The sequence below is a fragment of the Serinus canaria genome, chromosome 1, assembly GCF_022539315.1.
Source record: "Serinus canaria isolate serCan28SL12 chromosome 1, serCan2020, whole genome shotgun sequence".
In the NCBI taxonomy this organism is placed as follows: Eukaryota; Metazoa; Chordata; class Aves; order Passeriformes; family Fringillidae; genus Serinus; species Serinus canaria.
This window is the reverse complement of record NC_066313.1, coordinates 29340436-29353717: the sequence shown is the minus strand read 5'-3', so window position 1 is coordinate 29353717 and position 13282 is coordinate 29340436. Positions and strand designations below refer to the sequence as shown.

The following is a 13282-nucleotide window of genomic DNA, read 5'->3' as shown; positions in this document are numbered from 1 at the left end:
TGCCCTTCAGCTCCATTCCCACAGAACAGGGGAGGGCTTTGATATCTCATTGCAAAAGCACAGGATCAGCCAAGGAGAAGATGAAGCAGGAACCAGGCATGTGGTTGCACAACCCTCAGCCAGGTGCAATGTTATGGGGCTCAGTAATGGTGTGTTCAGAGCAGCAGGCGGGCTTTTTATAAATACGTTATTGAAATAATTTTTTACAGCCTCCTTGGGTGTTTCTATTGACAGACATGTGGTGACACCAGGGTTATCCTCTCACCTACCAACACAAAAGTCCAGCTCAGCAGAGGAAACCCTGCTGATGCAAAGAGAGCTTTACACACTGTTTCTCCAGGGCCCAGAGAAGAAGAAGCAGTTGAATTGCCACTCACTGTTTACAGTGGACATAAGATAAGCACTCCACACCTCTTGGGGCCAACAACTCTGTGCCAACCACGAACAAAAACCACCTCAAGTCATCTTAGAATCATAGAATGGTTTGGGTTGGAAGGGACCTTCAAGATCCTCTAGTTCCAACCCTCCTCACACAGCTCCTCTGGGCAATCAGTGCCAGCGCCTGTGCCATTCCCAAAGCCCTTTCCCACTCCCAGCTGTGCATGCACCTAGTTTTGCTTTGGACCCCAAATGGCATGGCCCAGAGCCAGCAGCACAGTGCAGCATCCTGCCCACAGGGAGGGGAAGCTGAAACCGCACTGATGGAAATTAGAAAACAAGACATCATTTCTCCTCAAATTGACTGTGGTTAACCAGGGAAGCCAACTCCCATGGGAAGTTACAGGTAGCTCGTGTCCAGATGTTTTTGAGCACAGTTGGACATCTTTACAGAGCAGCTGCTTTAGCCAAAATGCAAATTACTGAACATTTACAGTGGTTACTTGCTGAAACAAAACTGTTGAAGAGCAGAGCACTGAATATCCCCTTCTGGCCTTTATCTCTTTTCTTCATCAGGTCATATATCTGTTCTCATTTAAGAGCTAATGGTGAGATAATAATTTTCACTCTTAATTATGTTTATATCAAGCTCTGATTTTAATCAGTGATTTGCTACAGCACAGATGGCATCCAAATCAGGACACCTTAACACGGCACCTTTCAGCCTGAGGGTTAATTTTGCATGAGCAACCACAGGGACTAGCTGCTCCCCCTCAGAAACTCAGAGTGGTGGCTTTAGCCCCAAAAAACATCCTGATAGGGCTAAGGGCTGTTTGTTCTAAGTGAGTAAACCCTCTGGCTTTTTGCAAGCATATAAGTTAGAGCAAATGCTCCCTGATGAATCCTCCTCCTCCAAGAAGCAGGAAAAAGCATCACTCTGCAGAAATCCTGGTCCTTCTGCAAAGCACTCCAAGACCTGCAAAGGAAGTTGCTGTCTAACAGCTGGCTATTACTGAAAATAAACTCAAAAAAAAAGTCCTTTTGACAAGGGCATGTAGTGATAGGACAATCTGGAATGGCTTTAAACTGAAAAGGAGTAGGTTTAGATTTGATATCAGGAGGAAATTCTTCAATGTGAAGGTGGTGAGGCACTGGCACAGGTTGCCCAGAGAAGCTGTGGCTGCCCAATCCCTGGAAGTGCTCAAGGCTAGGCTGGATGGGGCTCTGAGCACCCTGGTCTAGTGGAGGGTGTCCCTGCCCATGGCAGGGGGTTGGCACTGGAAGGTCTTTAAGGTACTTCCAACCCAAACCATTCTACGGTTGTATGAATCAAGAGCAGTCTTTCATTAGAAAGTGCATTTGCTCCCGGGCCAGGGAAAGGGCAAGGTCACACATCCTGGCAGAAAGCTGCTGCAAGTGACTCCTTATCACCAAAACATGCCTGGCTGTCAGCATCTGCACAAAATCAACTGCAGATAAGATGTCACATTTGGAGGCTGTTTCCGGCAATGCACAGTGATCTTTATGACACTTGCTTTATTTCCTCTGGATTTTTTTCCACCAGAACATCACTCCTTTATTGCTTAACAGCAAGAAGACAGCACAGGGAGAGACATGGCCAGTCAGCAGGTCTGCATGCATGGATATTTTATTCCTGGGAAGGCCAGGGTTAACAGGAGGGTCTGGGCATCCTTGAATACCCATCTCCTTTAGGAGCCAGCAGGGTGTGCTGACCAGGAGCTCCCTTTCTGCTTGGATGACTCACACTGGGACAGAGGCCTTTGACTGGGGAGTTCCTCATTCCTTGCAGCTATGAGTCACCGTTTGCAAACACAGTCAGATGCTGGAGCTGCAGGAGAACAGGCAGCCCCACACTGGGAACACTCTCAACCCTGTGCTGGCTCGAGCTCTGACTGGCCAGAGCTCTGCACACGAATGGAGCTTGTGGCACCAGCCAGACCAGCCCTTCCCTCAGCACAGACTCTAAGATCAGATGGGACCAGGACACATGTCTGAAAGCATCCTGACACAGGAAGGAGCAACAAGCTCAAAGCAAAGCTGGTGGCAGCCTCTCCCACTGGATCAGAAAATGCAGGAGGCTGGGGGGGATGCAGGAATAGCAGGGAGAAGAATGAAACAACAGCAAAAGGTGGTGGCAGAGAGACAGACCCAAAAGCAGTGGAAAGAGCAAGGCAGTAACATGCCACCATGCAGCCTGAGGGAAAGCAGAGATGTGCTGAATGTATTCACCACTCAGGGTCCAGCTCAGCCCAATCTACTTGTGGTTTGGGGAGAATGCAGAAGCTAAGTTTTGGGTTCCTTCCTCATGCTGTTTGCTCCCTCACCCAGCATTACTGCTTGTGTGATGTTTGGCTTGTTTCCCAGGCCACGGCAGGGTTAAAAACTCTTGGAGATTACCAGGAGTTGCAAGACAAGTAACAAAAGGTGAATTAATAGGCTCTTACAGTGCCAAGTCCCTGGAGACAGCCATGACTTCACTAACCCCTCATGCCTCAGCACACCCTGACCCCGGTTAATAATTGTAAGGAGCAGCAGCCAGCAACACCAAAGCACTCCCAAGCTAACTCAGCAGCCAATGCAGCTTCCAAAAAAACACCTTTGTGCAGGAGAAGGCAGGAACCTTCTCCAGCACATGACACTGCTCACGCAGAGCAGGTTTTTAGGCACTGGAAAAATACAGCCTAGGAAGAGCAGAATCACACACACAGAATCGAGCCACCCGCTCCCATGGTCATCCAGACACATGGCTCCTGCCTAGCCCAGGAGGGCTGTCACCCCACATGAGGGTCATGTTGAACACAAACCACACAACCCATGAGGTTACAGAGATGCTGTGCCCTCCTCAGCATCCATTTTGATCACCAGAAGAGGAGGGCAGAGGATGCTATGTTTGCAGGTTTGGACTGAGAACATGTTTTTATTATTATTTATTCAGCATTTCTAATAGAACAGCTAGACCTGCTCCTTTTAAATCCAGTCACACTGACTCCACTGGGAACCTTGCACCACATCAATACACTCACACTGGTTTTCTTGCCAGCTGGGAAAAAAAATTATGGTCTAAAGGCAGGCCTGTACCTTTATGAGGTGGAAAGAAGGAAGGACTAGGACAGAAGAGTAACAGGGCATTGCTTGATGTAGCCATGTGAGCCTTTTTCTTGGGCATTATGGGTGACAGGGTTGTTTATTTAAGAGGTTGAGGAACTGGAAAATCCATTCAGAAAACTCATCATTAGTGCAGATAAAATGCAGCACGTCTCCATGCAAATGCTCTGCCTTCAATAGCTTCTGCAGCCTCTGGGATGATTAAAGCAATTGAACTTCAAATGAGGAATTTGGGAGGAGCAGAAGAGATAACGGGGCTGCAGCTACTCTGTAGGAGGGTGAGGAGAGGCAGCTGGATCCTCAAGATCATCCCTCCCAGGCTAGCTGTGATGTTTGTCCTTCTGGCTGACCCAGAGCATCCTTCCTACAGCTTCAGCCCTGACACTTCATAGCATGCCCTGTCTCCCTCTGGGAGCGTTCAAGGAGAGGATGGAAGGGGTGTGTGGGACATGTCCTTGCTCATGGCAGAGTACTGGAATGAGATGGTCTTCAATGACCCTCCCAACCCAAACCATTCTGTGATTCTATAACAACACCATCCCCAAGGCAATGGGTTTCTTCTCTCTCCATCACCTTCATTCCCTGCTGCAAGCAGAGCCCAAAACTCCATCCCTACAGAGGCCCAGAGGTACAACCAAGTCCTTCAGGTCTCCTCTGGAGAGCTCCTGGCCATTCCCAGAAATGTATCCCTTGAGTTGCTTCACTTTAAGCAGGATAGGAACATCTCCTGCAATTCCAGATGATGGGGGTACCCCAAATGATTCTGACAATAGGCTCCATACCACAGGTTTCACCCCAGTCCTACAGCTGCTGGCCTCAAGTCAGGTCTCAAACCTCTGCCAAGACTCCCAGCTTTTGCTAATAAACCATTTCAGGATTTGCTCTTTGCTTGACCCAAACCTGAATAAAGGCACCAAGGCAATCTGCGAAAAAGTCCAAGAAGGCACAAAGTCCTCTTCAGACTTGGGTCCTCCCTGCCCAGTTTTCTCTTTGATAGGCCCTCAACCCACTTGCCAGTCACTTCCCAAAACCCACATCCTATAAATTCCAAAGTCACAACAGCAAATGTCAGACCACACCTGGTACTGACTGATAAGAACATTCTCCTTGTCTGTAAAATTTTCAGGATCGACCTGCAAAATCTGCTGGGTTTAAATTTAATTTTACCTTCTTTTCCCTCTCTGTCTTAACTGAATTTTTCTTACTGTGACTATTCTAAAGCATCACAAGCACAAAAGTAATATTTGAAGGCTTGCAGCAACTGATAGTGCTACTGCTTTTGAACAGGTCTCTCTTAGGCAGATTGGACCACTTCAAACCTGTGAGATTTATTAGACATCCTTGTTACTGGATCCACTCAGTTCTTACAAGCTGAATGGTCTGAATGTAAGTTCCCACTGCCTTAATTTGAGCTCTTCAAACTGTTTCTGCCTTGGATGCTGCAACTCCCCCAGCGTCCAGCCAGCTTTTCCCCCTACCACTCCTTCATTTCAGCAGTGCTGCCCTTCTCTAAACACAGAGGTAAGAGTTTGCCATACAACCCCTGGAGCAGAAAGGCTGATGCTTTCTCTAGGCAGGGACTGGACATAAGTTTTTCCCCTCTCCTTCAGGGAGATGGATACAGATCACAATGCTGGGCACTGCATCCACTCTGTGTTCCAGATCTTGGAGTAATGGAATGGTTTGGGTGGGAAGAGATCTTAAGGGTCATGAAGTCCAACACCTTCTGCCATGGACAGGTACACCTCTCACTTTTCAGATGAGGATTCCTCCTATAACAAAGAGCTATTGCTTTGCTGCAGCCCAGCAAGGCTGGTGCTTGGTCCTGCTACCATGGCTGGCAGCCAGACCCATCACCCTGCTCTCACCCAAACAAAAATGCCCACCACTGCTCTGAGGTCTGTCTGGATTCTCTGCGTGGCCTGGCTTCTCTTCAGGAGGAGGCTCAGAGCATGCTCCTAACCCATGCTGAGCAGCAAGCAGGAGAGTGTGGGCTGAGCACAGCGCTCTGGGATCAGGACTAAGCCCTCTCCTCCTCTCCCAGACACTGCCCTGCCCTAAGTCCTTGCTCTTTAGACACTCTGGTGTTGCAGCAGCTCCGAGCTGGAGCAGCGAGTCTCGGAGCATGTATGGGATGTACACTGTGACACAGGCAGGAGTTTCACTCTCCTGCACAGGACAGGACCCTGGCACAGCCCTGTGTTAGATGCAATAAATCACCACTCTCCTGCTCCTGCATGAAGACCTGCCAGGATCCAAAGGCAACACTTGCTGGGCAGGCAGCCAGTGGCCACCATCCCCATCCTGCACTCATGCAGCAGTGGTAGTCTGGCTCTGAAAAAGTAGAGTTTGCAGCTTTAGCTTTTATCAAATCAAGGCTTCCCTTTGCTCTGCAGAGAAATCACCTCCCTTAATCACCCCTAAGCAATTCTCACAGTATTTACACATGCTCAGACAACTGGTAGGACCAGCTCTTCAAGGATTTGGGAGCAACAAGCCTGCAAACATTTCATAGGAAGCTTTTGATTACCGGGGTGTGCCTCAGAAAAAATAAAACAAATTAACCCCAAACCCAGAGAGACAAACAGACATGCATTCTTCATCTCTATACAGGACAGGAGGAAGTGGTGGAACAGCCCAGGAGGGGCTGTGAAGGGATGGAATCATCCAAAGCCACCTACATCCCACACCATGGAGTCAGGGAAGCTCAAACCAGTGGAAATGTGATGAAAGCTGGGATGGAGGGTGCTTGCTGCAAGGGAGGGATGCCTTTTGTCACCCAGAGAAACCACTGTATGGATTATTTGGAGATGTAACAAAACCAACACAAGCACAAAACCACGGTGCATCACAATTTAAGGGAAGGTAATGCAGGAGCAGAGCTGGAGCTTTGCCCTTTTCACCAGGAGCTCAGAGAGACCTGCTGCTGCCTGTCATGCTGTAGCTAGATAGGAAGCAATATTCTGTGTACCTTTCCTGATGGTAAAAGCATGGCCCTGCCCTGGTCTGCCACAGCCCTGTTTGATAGCTGTCTAGGTCACAGGATAAACCTTGAAGGAATCAACCAGGGCTGCAGTCTCCCTCGCGTAAGGATGAGCTGCAGCCAGGCTAGGAGAAAATTTTATATAATCATGGAACCACAGAATGGTTTGGGTTGGAAAAGCCCTTACAGATGATCTAGTTCCAACTCCTCTGCCATGAGACATCTTTCACTAGACCAGGTTGCTCAAAGCCCCATCAAAGCTGACCTTGAACACTGCTGAGGATGGGGCATCCACAGCTTTATTGGGTGACCTGTGCCACTGCCTCAACAGCCTCACAGAAAATAATTTCTTCCTACAGTCTAATCTAAACCTGCCCTCTCTCAGTCTGAAGCCATTTCCCCTTGTCCTATCTCTCCATGCCCATGTAAAAAGTCTCAGCTCTCTTGCAGCCCCTTCATGTTCTGGAATGTGCTCTAAGTTCTCATTGAACCCTTCTCTTCCCCAGGCTGAATAATTCAACTCCCTCTGCCTGTTTTCATAGTGGAGGTGCTCCAGCCCTCTGGCTGTCCTCATGGCCTCTCCTGGTTTCTTTCCAACATGTCTGTCTTCTGCTGGGAGCTGTGAAAAGCTGGGAAAGTCCCTGCTGGTATGGAGAAGGAGCCCTCTACCCACAAATAATTTCAGAGCTTCACATTAAGGCTTCCAGCCTCCCAGCATGGGGCAGACTTTAGGTAGCTGGGATGCTTTATAGTCCCCTCTCCCTTTAATCTTCGTTCCCAATGGATGGAAGTCACAGGACAGGAGGGAACAGAGCTGATGCTCAGATGGATGGTGGAATGACTAAAACTGGTCATTTCTGCACAAGGGCAAACCAAGGGGCGGAGAGAGCTTTTCTCTGCCAGAAGAGTATTTTAAGGCAAAATGCATCAAAGTGTTATTGAACTGGGACACAAAAGCTGCAGGCAGGGGCTTAGGAGCTCAGTCCAGCCCCTCTGAAGGGCTGGACCAGGCCCAAAGGAGCCAGGCTCTGACCTAGATGCTGCAAACCCCGCGGGCTCCCAGCACGGCTTTGCAGGGGTATCATCTGTCACATCTCCAGTCCAGGAAGATCCCCAAAGCATGAGGATCTGCAATATTGGCTGAAAAACCAATGCATCACGCAGAAAAGCAAAAACTGTGAAGTCTCCTTGGTCACAGAGTGGAACAGAAAGGATTTTTTCCCAGAGAGGGTGAAAAACTCAATGGCAACCATTCCTATTTCCCTCCATGACCTCAAGAAGTCAGCCCTATGTCAAAGGGGTGCCTCCTACAGTGTAAGCGAATTTAGTAGGCATAAGCTATGGATGAAAATTCTCCATGGTGTGAAAGGGAGAGCTCAGAGCAGGCAAAGGGTTAATGCAGCCAGACAAACGTAGCTTCCATGAAGCCACTGGGTCTGTGTCCATTTCCTGCAGTGCCCAGAGCCTGGCCCTTTCTCCCTGGGTAATCAACTGGAAGTGAGCAGAGCGGAGTGATCACCGCCCCTCATTCCCCACCCGTGACAGTGCCCGCGGGGCTGGGAGATGCAGGAGCACTGTCTGGCCCGAGCAGGTCAGCACAAGCCCACTGCTGAGGCTCTGTGCCCCACAGCCCCTCAGAAGAGCAGTGAAGGTGAAGGCATGAAGACATAAGTACGTAAACGGTGCCCAAGTGTGCCCAGCACCACCATGGCATGAGCAGAGGACAACAAACACCTCTGGGTGGGCTGAGGAGGCTTCTCTGTGGAAGGGGTTTCACCTCTGGACAGCTGCAGAGAAAGGACTGACAACTCTGGAGATTAGGGAGGAGGAAGAGAGAGAGAGAGTGCCTGATCCCAGCCTTCAAGGCACAGCTGCATCCTTCTCCTTCTGTATTAACCTGATGCTGCCCTGCTTGGAGAAAGCATTATGAGAAGAATCTTGGCATCTCTGGACAGCCAAAAATATCCAGTAATTAATGCACAAGTGTGAGCAGATTTAGAGGATGCACCCGTTCTTCATATCATCATACCCCAGCACGAATACTGTCTAAATTCCTCTTGGGATCAGAGCCAAAGCCTTTTTTAAAGAATGGATGCTTTGTTATTAATCTGTGCAGCAACCAGGAAAGGGAGAGATGGATTCATTTTTCTGAGGCGTAATCAAAGACAAAAAATTATCTCAGCTGGGCATCATCTGCTTCATGGCTAGTCTGGTCCCATATCAGGAAGATGGTGAGACCTGCTTGGCTAACACAGCCTTTCCCAAAGGAGACACCAGGACAGGGTGTCTGGACCACAGAGTCCTGACCTCCTACACTGACAAATGCCAAGACCTGCTTATATCACAGCCAAGCACCTTGCAAGAGAGGTGAGGTGCTCTAATTCACACTCTCCTAATCTCCTCTGATGTGACACAGTTGCAAAGCCTCTAGACAAGCCTCCTAAGCCAAACTGAATGAATTCACACCCCAGCACCAACACTGCCCTCAGTTTAAATCGCTCTTCTGCCTGCCTGGAGTTCACCCCTTGGATATATTTGGAGTCAGCAAGCACATCCTCTCTCTGCCTTTGTTTCGCTGGGCTTGGCTTTTATAGCCTCGTATAATAGCTCTCCATCCCTCTGAGCAGCTTCAGAGCCCTTTTCCCTGCACCTGCTCCAGGCTGACTTAATCCCTCTCAGGCGCCAGATCGAAGAGCCTGGTCCTTCCACATTAACTCTTCCGTACCCATGTCCCACAAACACCCTTTGCCTGTTTCCCTTCTCCTTTTTGCAACACTCCCGGGGCATCCAGGACCAAAACAGCCCTGAACCCCCAGTCTCAGCTATCCCAATATGATTCAATCTCTAAGCATAGCACAAAGCCCAGACACAGCGTGCCCCTCTGTGCAGGCTGGTGTACAGCTTAGGGGCCAGCCCTATAGCCTGAGCTCAGCTCTTGCCCTCTGGCTGAGCACTTCATCCACCTCTCAGCTTGGTTTTGCAGGCGGATCTCAGGATGAAAAATGAGAATGAGCTCAGATCCTCCCTGAAAGGCTTTAAGCAGATTTAAGCTCTGCTGCGTGGGCTTAATCTGTCCAGCAGTGCCCTTTGTCACCTCCCCCAGCCCCCCCTGGCAGAAATCTTCTCCACTGACATACTCCCATATGCACTGTCTAAACTGCCAGCACATCCAGGTAAAGGAGACCTGGAGCATCTCCTTTCCCCAAAAATGAGAGCACAGCTACAGGTCAGCCCCCTTCAGTAATAGTTCTGGGTTTCCATCTTCCTCCACCTCAGAGAATACCCATGGTAGTTGTCCATCACCAGCTGAAAGCTCCCTTGAGCAGAAAATGCCATGGTGGACACAGCAGCTGGGCAGGAATTTTCCCAGGCTTGTGGCCATGTCAAAGCCACACCTAAGTCATTTCATATGGGGACTGGGGTGCTGATGATAGGGAGCAGGCTGGACTTGAGTCTGCCACAAACCTTAGTGCCTTGGTCACGTCACTTTTCCCCTATTTCATGTGTCACTCCTTTGCAGATGGCATTATTCCTTCTGCATGTCATCATGGTGTCCTTATCACATCACAAAGGGACTTGATTTCTACTCTGAGCAGGGCCTGCTAGAGCAAGCCCTGCTGGCTTCCTCAAAACCTGCTTTTCCTTTCACTCATGACTTGATCCTTAATTCTGGTGCCAACAAGAAAGTTTTTCCCAACCAGTTCTGGCACATGGCTGCTGGCAAGCACCAGCCACCGAGTGAGCCAGCCCCCATGCACACAGCAGCACCTGCACACATGCACCCATTGCAGGAGGGGTTCAGACCTCACATCCCACTCCTAAGGGTACAAAAAAGGTTCCTGAGAGAGCATCTCTCACTCCCTCTTGGGTTTTACAACCCCACTGCCTGGGTCATGGGCTGGAGCTGAGCCCCAGGTGATTCACATGAAAGAATTGCTTAAATAAGCAGGAGGCAGCTGATGTTCCTGGGAAGAGCAGGGGGAAACAGAACCCACCAGGACAGATGTGCCTGTAGCAACATGTTGCACCGAGCAGGAGTAAGCGGTGAGCACTTGCATCAGGCTCTGCACCTCCATCCATGCCAGACCCTATTGCTTTTCCCCTGCCCAAGTCCTTGCTGCCCCAAGGATGCTGCCAACAGGTGATACCTGCTCTCACCTGCATGCCAAAATTTGTCCCTCCTCAATTCACTGCTACCCTGAGTAGATGGGCCAGCCAGGATCCCTGCACCTTGGGCTATCCACTCTCCATGTGCAGAGCAAGGGGTGAGAGATGCAGCTCCAGGGACCCTGTGTTGCCTTCCCTCCAGTGTAACAGCGGTTCGGCACGCTTAGAACCCAGGCTGACCCAGGCAGGAGGATCCCTCAAAGATAAGAGATGGGATGGAGATAAGAGGTGCCCTGGGGAAAGCCTGCAGCATGGTCCTTGCTGGATGCAGAAGACAAGCAGCTGAGGATTTAAGAGCATTCTCCACCACGCACTGAGCTCCCTGCTCTGCTTCCAGCTCCATTTGCTGTGGCTGCACTCCCCACCAAGCTTAGAGCTAGCACAGCATCCAGGCAGAAATGGTAACTGGTGCTAAATAACTGGTAATATATCCAAGCACGACACAGGCTGGATCTGCAGAGCCAGGCATGCAGCCCACACTCACCTGCAACTACCAGAGTGGGAGGTGAAGGAAAGAAGACCAGAGCCACATCCAGTGGGACACCCTCTGCTGGAAAGCACCAAACTGGTGTCTCAAGCTCAAAAAAACATTTTTCAGGGAAGGGAAGAAAGACTGGGATTTGGAAAATCCAGATTCATATCTCTGCATGGAAACCCCAAAAGCCATCAGTCTCCTCCACCCCAGCAGCGAGTTAGCCTTTGTTGAGAGCGGGAGCTCTCTCTCGCCTTAACTTTCCAGGAGACTTTATAAAAGCCCCTGCATTTGTCCCCAAAAAACGGAACAAAGAACAATACTGAAACCTCAGGATTTTTTCTCAGCGCAGAAATCCTGCTGCTCTCCAGCCAGCGCCCAGGCCTCGGTGCTCAAAGTTTCTGTCCAGCCTGGCTCCACAAGCTGAACTGGGGGGCAGTTGTGGGGTTTTAATCATCCGGGATGCAACTTTCCTATGCGCCACACCGAGTACCCCGACTTCAGCACCCCCAAACACCAGCGCTCACATCACCGCTTGTTGAAGGCAAAGGGAGCAGCGTGCTCCGCGCAGGGGAGGAGCAGGGTGTCTGCTTCGGGCTTTTTTTTCCCAAAAACCCTTTACGCACACACACGCTCACATAGAAACACGCACTGCCCCCATTCCGGAATGCAGCTGCTACGCGGTTCCCAAAGCCACAGGTGCCCCCGAGCATCCCCCGAGGACGCGGCGGGACCCCCGGGCGGGGCGGGGCGCGGAGCCGTCCCCCCGCGGAGGGAGCAGCGGCGGCGCTGCAGGGACGAGCCAGAGCCACCCCCTCCCGGGGCCGGGGATCGCCTTACCTGCCCGGGGCTGGTGCGGGTGCCCGGTGCCGGTGCCGCCGCTCCGGGCGCGCCGCTGCCCGCAGCGCTTCGCCTCCCGCAAGCACCGCCCCGACGGGCGGGCAGGGACCGCGCCTGCGCCCGGCACCGCGCTCCGAGCGCGAAGGGAACCGGCACCGGCACCGGGAAACGCCACGGAACCGGCACCGACACTGCGAATGGCACCGGGGATGAGGACCGGCACTGGGAATGGGAACCGGCACTGGGATCGGGGATGGGAACCAGGAACGGGATCGGGAACTGGACAGCGAACCGGCACCGGGAACTCTCACTAGGAATGGGAACCGGCACCGGAAACCGGCACTCCCCACTGCTGGGAGCTGTGGTCACTACTGGGAGTGGGGACTGGCACCACCCGGTAGTGGGAAATGGGAACGGCGCCAGCTGGCACTGGTCCAGGAGCTGGGGACCAGTCTGGTGAACGGGGATCCAGGTCCAACATTGCCCAGACACCAGGACCTGGGATCATCCAGAAAATGGGCCCATCACTGGGAACAGGAGCTGGCACTGGTTTGGGCAGGGAAGAGGAATGGGGAACTGGGGCTCCTCTGACACCAGCAGCACCAGCTGGGAGCTGGAACTGGGACCAGCACCAGCATGGCCAGTGCATACCTGGACACTGGGACCTTCCAGGCACTGGCACTTGGCCCAACATTGCCTTGGCACCAGACAGTAGGACAAGGTCCCGCTGGCCCTGCCTGGGACCTTGCCCTGGCACTGGGAACTCGACAAGTTGGAGCACCATGCACCACCACCAGCTGGGCCACCGAGACACCAGGGAGCTGGAAGGCATTAGGACATAACCCACGGAGGGTGCAGGGGAGAGTCATCAGAGGTGGCAGGATTTGGGTGCAAAGGACACATCCCCCGTAAGGAATAGCATGGGCCATGGTCACAGCGCAAGACCAAAGTTTTCCATGTTTTCCAGCCCAAGACCGAAGTTAATCCCCTTTTCTCATTTGCAAGAGGGAAGCTGAGACACTGGGAGGATCAAAGGCTGGGCGTGCACTTGGCCCACCTGCACATCCATGGAGGTCAGCGTGCAACAGGCATGGTGGGGCTGGTGACAGGGCAAGGTCTCCAGACTGGTGGAAAGCTTTCCCAGCTTACAAAAAGACATTCAAGAGGGGAAAACCAAACAAGAGCCACACAAAAGTGCATCCCCCTCGGTGGGAAGGAGCCAGTGAGATTTTACAGACCCTCTGTCAGGGGCAGCTCTGATCTGCTGTGCTGACTTGACACACAAGCCTTATTGGTAGTGTTCACGGTTGATCATA

General features: G+C 51.5%; 1 protein-coding gene across 1 annotated transcript in view; it reads right to left on the bottom strand.

Moving 5' to 3' along the window:
• Positions 1 to 12056, bottom strand: part of CAPN5 (calpain 5) — a 50537-nt gene extending 38481 nt beyond the window's left edge. The window contains exon 1 of the mRNA XM_030234983.2: positions 11967 to 12056. The gene's annotated coding sequence lies outside the window, so the exon portion shown is untranslated. The remainder of the gene's footprint in view (positions 1 to 11966) is intronic.
• Between the last annotated feature and the right edge of the window lie 1226 nt (positions 12057 to 13282).